The sequence below is a fragment of the Chenopodium quinoa genome, unplaced genomic scaffold (assembly GCF_001683475.1).
Source record: "Chenopodium quinoa cultivar QQ74 unplaced genomic scaffold, ASM168347v1, whole genome shotgun sequence".
Classification (NCBI taxonomy): domain Eukaryota; kingdom Viridiplantae; phylum Streptophyta; class Magnoliopsida; order Caryophyllales; family Amaranthaceae; genus Chenopodium; species Chenopodium quinoa.
The window spans coordinates 2,403,599-2,411,969 of record NW_018744026.1 but is presented as its reverse complement, the minus strand read 5'-3'; the positions used below and the strand labels follow the sequence as shown (position 1 = coordinate 2,411,969).

At 32.1% G+C, this 8,371-nt stretch overlaps 1 long non-coding RNA gene across 3 annotated transcripts; it reads left to right on the top strand.

Annotated features, from left to right (window-relative positions):
• Nucleotides 1–391: 391 nt before the first annotated feature.
• On the top strand, nt 392–7,732 carry LOC110690288. Of its 3 annotated transcripts, none has more exons than XR_002505059.1 (4): nt 392–829; nt 945–970; nt 1,906–1,977; nt 7,332–7,732. It is a non-coding gene; the product is annotated as an uncharacterized LOC110690288 (long non-coding RNA). The 3 variants fall into 3 exon arrangements; XR_002505060.1 differs by having other exon boundaries at nt 940–970; XR_002505061.1 differs by lacking the exon at nt 945–970.
• The last annotated feature ends 639 nt before the right edge of the window (nt 7,733–8,371 follow it).

Sequence of the window (8,371 nt, the reverse complement as noted above, 5' to 3'; positions counted from 1 at the left end):
TGTAATATAGTCCAAAGGATTGAACATATCACTTCTTATATGGTCCTCATCGATGTAAAACACCCCTGCAGGGGATGCATTATTGTATTTTGTGCTTTAAGACATAGAAATGTTCAGTATCATGTCCAACGCCTCTATGATAAGCACAATAAGCATTACCATCCCATTGAGAAAATCTTCTTTCTGGTAGAGTGGGTGGTGTTGGCCCAGTTGGTGCAAGTAAGCCTTTTTCATTTAATTTTTCTAACAATTCTTTATAGCTTACAGGAAATGGAGAAAATTTTCTTTCTTTTTTCCACCTCTTTCTAGGATCATCATATTGATTTGTGTTATTGTATTGTGTGGTAGTCGCAAATACGTCAATAAAGGATGATGTATTATCATTCACTACTACAAAACCCGCATATTTTAGACGCTTTTTCTTCGACGCTTTGGATGTGGCATCAGCGCACAATTTTTAGATCCGCTTTTTTCGACGTTTTTAGGTGTCGAAGGTTTGTTTCGACACATTAAAGCGTCGAGAAAATCACGAGTCTAACACGTGACTCCCTCACACCCTACTGCCCGCAATTTTAAAATTTTGTGAAAAAAAAGCGGGTTGTATCACTCCCAATTATTTAGTAAAAAAAAAAGGAAATACTCCCAAACCCAATTAAACCACCCACTATTGAAATACGACTAATAAACTTTGCTCGATCTCTACTGCACTCTGCGTCTCTGCTCATAGTCAAAGCTACAACATTCATCGCTTTTTTGTGTTAAATTCTGGGTTTCTTGCTAATTTTCAACGAATTTAGGCGATTTTGCTTTTCACTTTCAAAAATTTCAGGTAATTATTCACAATTTGCTTCACAATTTTTGGTACCCTAATTGTTCACAATTCGTTAAATTTTGTTAAATTTGGGAATTATTCTTTGCATGTGTTCGATTTACAATTAGAGTAGAACAAGAATCGATCTCTTATTGCAAGGTAATTTTTTTCCCTTAATTAGATAATTGAAATTCTTTTTTTGTTCTTTTTTTCGTGAATTTTGTTTTCGAATTTCAGATTTCCTTGTTGTTGTTGTATTTTTTTTAAAAAGTTTTTTATGGGGTTTTGTGATGAATTTGATGGCGTTTTCTAGGGTTTTAGTTTGGGATTTTTCAACTATGAATAATATAGGCTTTGAATTTTTTGGTTTTTGATATGAATTTTATACGCTTTGAATTTTATGGGTTTTTGATATAAATTTTCTGGTTTTTATATGGCGATTTGGTGGCTGATGATTACATTATGTCTTCACATGGTATGCTCTTATAAGAAATACTCATTCCCTTATAAATCATTAGGCAACAACCCCAATACTCACGGCCTGTTGTTGATGAATCAAGTCTTATTGTTGAGCCTAGAACTCTTGTTATATATGAAGACTGTATGCTCTTATAAATCATTAGACCACAAACTTGCTATATATGAAGACTGTATGCTCTTGTTTGATAACTCATAAATTGATCCACATCTGAAACATTATAGATTTTTGCTGTGAGCTAATTATTGTTATAAATTTGCAGTCCCAAAATCCCAAATAGAATCTTTTAGAAGATATTAGTTCAAATTCAAGCTATTAAACTATAATTCGACAATTTGAAAAAGTTGAGCCTAGAATTCCATTCTAATTTTGAAAATATCTAATCTGAACTAATAACTTGATGTGATGGATTTATATAACACCCAAATAATGTATATCTGAAGTTATAGCTTTTTTGGACAAAGCATGGTTTGATGACGGATAGATTGTCATATTTGTATCTTTCATAGGTTATGTAGAGACTTGTTTATAATGCATTGTTATCAGATGGATGCTGCCTATTTTTTGCTTAATCTGTCACTCTAGTGATCATTGCTCAAATTGCTAACTGATGTAGGGATCTTTCATTCAACAAACTATGTGGCAGCTTGCCTAAGAGTTTTAAATCTCTTTCAAGCCTTTCTACGCTGTAAGAAATAATTGCATATACCTTTGTGCCTGATTTTCATTGCATCAAACATTGATATATTTATAATCTTGTCTGATTTTGTTATGATTCTGTAATTGACTTTATATTTATAATCTTAATATATTTATGATTTTCATTGCATCAAACATTGATATATTTATGATTTTCATTGCATCAAACATTGATATATAACTCTTTATTTGTTGTTGCATGTTTCTTTCTAATTTTCTTCTTTCACCACTCAACAAGTTTGTAGGCTTGAATTACTTACATTATTTTTAAGTGGATAAAATTCTTGATATTATAAGTTTGATGGATGTCTATTTACATAGTGAAAGTGATGTCCCTATTATATATTGGTTTAAGGATCCTTGTAACATGATTTTTTTTTTTTTTAATGTCATTGTTTTTAATTAGCAATTAATTATATACTTCTTTGTAGACATGGATACTAGTTGGATTGATTTACCAAGAGGTGATCCTGGTTATTTTAAAAGATGCATGAACTTCTTGAAACTTGCTAAAGAGGCTCTTTTACCAAATGCATGGGAAACTAAATGCCCATGTAATAAGTGCAAGTTAAATAAAACGAATTCTGTAGAAGAAGTTGGAGGCCATATTTTATTTTTTGCTTTTTATAAAAGCTATAGAAATTGGATATTTCATAGTAAAGATGAAGGAAGTAAGACATATGATCTGAGTGATGATCAAGTAAATGCAGTAGGTCGAGATGATATGGACAGGTTACTAAGAGCAACTTTTAGAGTTAATACACGACAAACCGACAAAACTCAAGATACATCATTTAATGAACAAAGTATTGAAGATGACAATTCATATGACATGGATGAGGGGTTTACCATTTATCGCGAGGTAGATGATGAGTATCAATCAACTTTCTCAAATGAAGAACAGGCAAAGTATAAAAATCTCATGGAAGCTTCTGAAAAAGGCCTGTACGAGGGGTGTACTACTTTTTCAAAACTTTCTTTTCTATTGCTTTTGTTTCACCTAAAGTGTATGTTCCATTGGTCTCCAGAGTCATTTAATAAATTACTTGAACTTCTAATTGACGCATTTCCCATTATTAAGGAGTTTCCATCGTCCTATTATGAAGGCATGAAGATAATAAATGATTTAGGGTTAGGATATGAGAAAATCCATGCATGTCCAAATGATTGCATGTTATATTGTGGCGAATTCGCAAATAAAAGTGAGTGTCATATATGCCATACATCAAGGTGGAAAAATGTGAAAGATAAGGATGGTGATGTAAATGAAAAAGGGAAAGAAGCATGTAAGAAAGGCGAGGCAGCTAAAGTAATGCGGTACTTTCCCCTTATTCCTAGATTAAAGAGGCTTTACATGTCATCTAAAACTGCAGAGGACATGAGATGGCACTTTAATCGTAAGAATGATAAGATTCTCTGACACCCTATTGATGGCGAGGCCTGGAAAAAATTTGATGAAAAATATACAGAGTTTGCCGCTGATCCTCGCAATGTTAGATTAGGCCTAGCGAGTGATGGTTTTAATCTATATCGTCTAATGAACACAAATTATAGTACATGGCCGGTGGTCTTCATTCCTTATAATTTACCACCATGGCTTTGCATGAAACCATCATCCTTTATTATTTCTATAATTATTCCTGGTAAATTTTGTCCCAGTATATGGATATGGATATTGATGTGTACTTGAACCACTAATCCATGAATTGAAATTATTGTGGGAAGGTGCTGATGCTTTTGATTCTTATAGTGGAAGCAACTTCAAACTGTGAGCAGCCCTACACTCTACTGTTAATGACTTTCTTTCTTATGCTATGATGTCTGGTTGGAGTACGAAAGGCTACAAAGCTTGTCCTTCTTGCACTCATTCTACTTATTCAGATAGATTTGGTGGCAAAATTATCTACCCTGGATATTGAAAATGGTTGCCTATTGATCACTGGGAAAGAAGAATATGGTATTGCTCCGATTCGTACCAGCGGGACTGAAGTTTTGAAGCAACAAGAAGGGGTAAAGTATGTATATGGGAAGATAAAAAAAGTTCATAAGAAAAGAGTGAAAAAAGCTGCCAATGAACTTGATGATGATTGCAATCCCGATGGTGATGATGTTCTTTGGAAAAAGAAAAGTACATTTTTTGAATTAGAGTATTGGGAGCATAATTCTCTTAGACATAATTTAGATGTTATGCACATTAAAAAGCATATGTCCGATATTTTATTAGGAACTCTTTTAGATATGGATAATAGTAGGGATGATGAGAGTGGCAGAGAAGCCCTAAAGAATTAGAATATAAAACCTCATCTATGGACCAACCCTCAAGGTTACATCCCGCCAACTGCATACACCATGTCTAACGAGGAGAAAGAACGATTTTTGAAAGTCTTGAAAAATTTTAAAGGTCCTGATGGATATGGATCTAATTTGCAAAGATGTGTGAATATAAAGCAACGGAAACTTATAAATATGAAAAGTCATGACCATCATATTCTCATGCAAGATATCGTCCCGGTTGCTTTAAGGGCTTCGAATGCCACAAGAGTTATTGACTTGCTTGAGGAGTTGTCTAACTTTTTTAAAAAGATATGTTCAACTGCTATAGTTACAAGAGAATTAGAAACCATTCAATCAATGCTCGTGGTTACTCTTTGCAAGTTTGAAAAAGAATTTTACCAACATTTTTTACAATCATGGTTCATCTACTAATTCATTTAGTGGAAGAGGTCAGACTAGGCGGACCGGTTCATTATAGATGGATGTATCATGTTGAAAGGTACTTATTATTTTATTACTATTACTATTATTATTATTATTATTATAATTATTATTATTAATAGTCTTTCTATTTGTATTATTTAATTTTTATACAATAATTTTCCCTATTCTTTCACATTCACATACAAAATTGTTACTATAATTCAACGTACTTGGCCTTTTTGAAATCTCATGTAAGCAATAAAGCGTAACCGGAAGGATCTAGAGCGGAAGGTTACCTTTTGTGGGAGACAAATGCATTTTTTTTCGAGATATTTAGAAACTGTTGAGACTATGTTCAATAGACCTAGAAGGAATGAGGATGGTGTATCAAACATTGACAACTATTTGTATAACTCTGGTGGTCGTGTTGTTGGAAAGAAAGAAAATGTCCGTTTGGATGATAAAAGTTTAAAGCAAGCTCATCGCTATGTTTTACTTCATTCTGATGAACTAACCACGGTGCTCAAGTAAGTAGCATTATGTGTTTAGTTAAAGCGTCCAATATATAAATGTTACTAACTTAAAATTTACAATCTCGATAGTGAGTTCCTAAAACTAAAGAGGCAAGAGAATGACGTTGGAGGAAGTTAAGCTGATGAATCTATTGAAAATCAGTGGATAATTGATGAATTTGCAGATTGGTTGCAAAACCAGGTCATATGCTTTTACGTTTAGGGTCTTTTTATTTTCATATTATATAACTTTCTAATTCTAACTTTATTATTCTCGAATTATAGGTCCATAATTTTGATGATAGCACAATAGATGGAAAGTTAAGAAAATCCTTAGCCGGTGGCTTGAGTAATCGCGGGAAAAACATGAAAAGTGTTATTATCAATGGATACAAATTTGATATTGTGGATCGTGAGCGATTTCGAGTAACTCAGAATTCAGGAATCATGGTGGAAGCAGAGGGTCACGAATATTATTGAAAACTCAAAGAAATTTTGGAATTAGATTATTATGGTTCTTATAAGGTTGTATTGTTTCGTTGTGATTGGGTCGATATCCGTAGGGGTACCAAAACAAATCCGAATTGAAGTGTTCCTATCAATTTCTCAAAGTTGATGCACACTGGTCGATTTTTGCGTGATGATCCATTTATTTACTCATCTCAAGCAAAACAAGATTTTTATATTGAGGATGAGATACAAAAAGGGTGGTGTCATGTTGTGAAAACTAAGCCTAGGGACTTGTTTAATATACCTGAATAATTTGTTTACAAATTTTATAATTTATTATAGATTTGAGTTCATAAATTTTGATGGGTGTGTATTTTTTTATTTTATTTAGTTATTCTAATTCATCAAAGTTTGTATTTTGTTAACTTTATTTCTGTTTTTGTTAAATGAATTCTAGAACTGAAATCATAAATTAAATTCAAATCTGAATTCAGTTCTGAACATCATAAATGAATTCTTGAACTGAAATCAGAACTTAAATTGAAATCTGAATTCAGTTTTCGAATTCAGTTTTGAATTCAGCTCTGAACATCAGAACTGAATTGCAGCTCTGAACATCAGAACTTAAATCATAGGTGAAATTCAGAATGCTTGTATGTGTGTGTGAGTGTATGAAATTCAGAGCTTGTGTGTGTGTATTTTCAAAATTCATGGCCTACAGTGTTGGGTTATTTTGTAGATTTTTTCTTAAAATTTTTGTTTTCTACTTCTCTGTTAGAACATATTGTCCACTTAATGTATCATTTCTTGTGAATTTTCAATAAAATTTATTTTTCTAAAAAGGATGATGGCTATAAAATGTGTGGGCAAACTTTGTAATGTAGGTTTTTTTTTTATTTTTTAAATTTTTTATATCCTGGATATGTTTTTATTTTATTTATTTATATTTTGGTTATCAGCTGAAAGATTATGCAAAACAGAAAAGTTGGTTGACCTTTTACTAAAGTTTGATAAATATCTTGTATCACTGTATGCCATTTGTTACTGGTAAGTGAGTTAATATTTTACATTGTGGGCTTGTGGCTATGTTATATGTTAACAGATATAACTCCAATTCCTTTAATTCTATCTTCTAATTATAAAATTGAATTTCTAATCCTTGCTCTCAGCTTGATCTGCTTTAAAAGGCATCAATACAGCCAATACTATGCTGGCCTGCTGGGACATCTTGTGCTTTTTGTTTTTCTTTTTCATTTGTTAATCTTTCTTGATGTGTTTACATGTCTTCATGCATTTTATTTACACTTGCTGGTGCTTTATATTAAACATATGGATTATGGTGTGTACTAGAAGCCTAGAAGTGCTAGAAAACTTGATTGCAGTAACTACTTGGAACTTTTGGCTGAAGATGATTGCTTCTTTTGTGCTTTATGGATTGTTTTAAACCTGAATTACCAACTCCGTTTCAAGTTTTCAGAACAGCTGTCTCTAATGCCCTAAATTTACAACCAGCATACATTATGCATAGTTTTGTCTGAATCTGTTGTTTTCTAACTGGGCATGCAGTTTCTTTGGTTAACTGATGTGTGTGTATTCACAGATGTAGAGTTTAGATTTACATATATTGTCTTGTGTTTATATCAGTTTTGACAGAATTATGTAGCTTATCTTATGCTTTTATCAGGTAAAGAGATGACTTATCTAAGCAAGAGAGCAAGGGAAATACTTGCTGCCACAGCTTAGCCGCATGATCCACTGTTAGCACAGTCACCAATTACAACTACTGCACGTGAGTCATCTACTACTGAAGTCGTTTCACAACCCACCAAAAAACATTTTGCTAAGTCTGTTAGGTCTAGGGAGAGGTGACTTTATTAATAGTTTCTGGTATCAAACTATTTTCCTATCTGAATTTTCATCTTGCTTCCCTAGCCAGAGGAGCTGGTGTATTGGTGATAACTTGAATTTTGGTAATGACTTCTCTAGTTCTAGTAAAGGAATAACTTCTAACTTGGGAGACATAATGCACTTTTCTTATTACAAAGCTTCTGCAAACTTCCTAAATACATCTATTATGTTGGGATCCATTATGTTGTGTGTTGTTATATGCTTTTCCATTCAAACATTATAATTCTATTGTTCTTGCATAATTTTTGTGCTGTTACATTAACCTTAATAAATTTACAATTTGTGTGAAAACTAGCGAGGTTATAACCCTAAATACAATATAGGTTCTGAAATTCTGACATTACTATGCTAAGGTACATATAATTGAGGGTGAGGCCTCTAAATTGTTTAATTACCTTAGAGGACCACTAATTAGTAAAATGATGATTTACTAATTACATATAATTGAGCCTATATTTTGTAATGTACAAATTTATACTTTGTATATATATATATATATATATATATATTTTGAAGATTGGAAAAGGCAATGTAGGTGCAACAAGAGAATAGGCCAGGACACTAGAGCATCAACAAGGGACTATATCGTCTATAAGTCCATCATCTATCTATTTTGGTTTTTAGTCTTATATTAGTGATGTATTTATTTAGGGACAAGCTATTATAATATGCGACTTTTTTTTTTTTAGTAATTGTGTTGATATTTTCATTTATAAATTTGGTAATTAACTACGTACTCTTATTATTGTTGATTAATTATTGATTTTTTTATTCTAGTTATATAATATATTTGTTTATTTTTATTTTAATGTTATT